The sequence below is a fragment of the Meleagris gallopavo genome, chromosome 6 (assembly GCF_000146605.3).
Source record: "Meleagris gallopavo isolate NT-WF06-2002-E0010 breed Aviagen turkey brand Nicholas breeding stock chromosome 6, Turkey_5.1, whole genome shotgun sequence".
NCBI classification, from domain to species: Eukaryota; Metazoa; Chordata; class Aves; order Galliformes; family Phasianidae; genus Meleagris; species Meleagris gallopavo.
In genome coordinates, this window is record NC_015016.2 from 11,452,262 (window position 1) to 11,453,739 (window position 1,478).

Below are 1,478 nucleotides of genomic sequence, written 5' to 3' on the forward strand. Positions count from 1 at the left end.
TTCCTTCCCATTTTGTGGGCTGGGAAGGGGAGGGCAGGGGCCTACCGCCCCCCTGTCACGGGTGTAGATTGATCTCGTTAACTCCGTGACAAAAATGTATTAAATTGAAAAGTTTGGTATGCATTTCTTATTCCCATTGCTTTTGTATTAAAGTATGTGCAATTTTCAATGAAAGAGCATTCTTGCAAGTTCTCCTCCTCCTCATACAACAGATCTGTCCAGTTCCGTGGGGCAGAAATGCAAAGCCCAACATAGTTATTTCTACCATAATTTCTCACTGTACTACTGAATAGTTAGATACATTCAGCAATGAAGAAAAAAAAAACATTTCTGGAGAACCAGTTACTAAGATCTTAGTTACAAACCTTTGAAAGTCATAAAATTCTCAGTATGTTTTAGTTGTTTTACTTCTCAGCCCATTTAAAAACATATAAACCAACATTTCATTCTCTTACAGGCTTTTCTAATGATGTTATGCAGCCTGATAAAGCTCTAAGATATTCTAAAAGGAAAAGAAATGTAAAGAAAAAGCAACTAAGCCTTATTTTAGACATTAGAAGAAAAATTAGGAAATGAACATACCAACAGCCATCATGTAATCCCAGCGGTCCATGAGGCACATATTGAAGATCAGGTGGTCAGATGTTTGTCCTTGGCCAATTAGAGGAATGTTTCTCTCCAAATTTTGGGTTATTGCAGATGTCCAGCCAACGAGAAACCAAAACACTACCAGGAGAATTACAGCCAGCATCCTCATCACTCGCCCACCTGTCATATATGGAATACGCTGAGCAGTTCTGGACAGGAATACCTTCAAAACCCTAAAAAATTCGGACAGGGTAGAATTAAAAGAGCACTAACCATGGTGTAGGAATTACATTTTCATTTTATTTCACTGTTAGACTATTTAAAAAAAAATTAAAAATCAACATTCCTTCCCTTGACAGCATGTACAAGAGTAAAATCTGAAACGTTATTACTTTCATATTCATCTTATTTAAATGGAACTGATTGCTGCCCAGAGGGTGCTACACAGCACTAATAGGAAATATTAGCTATACTTATGGTAGAGACACGCACAGACATGCTGTGTTGTCAGGCTGTTTTGTGCCTTTCAGCTCCCAGTGGAAGACATGTGTCTTCAGAAAAGAGAAGGTCACATCCACAAAACAGCAACCATGTGTGCAAGATTTCATTTCATTACGATGCTGTCTGTCAGCTCAACCCCAGTCATGCTGTTCCCCCATTGGATATTCTTCCCATAGAGCTTGCTGATTCTGAGACAACAGTCTGCTCCTTGTGGAAGTAATCGTGAAAGGCACTTTCAAGATGAAGGGTTGGACTGTCTCAATGATTTTGTACTCAAAACCACTCCAGCTCTGGATTCTGAAGCATGAGCATGGGCATTGAATATTCTTGCTATCCATGTGGCACTAATCACCACTGAGGCTTAGGGAACTTGAATTTTTTAATATATT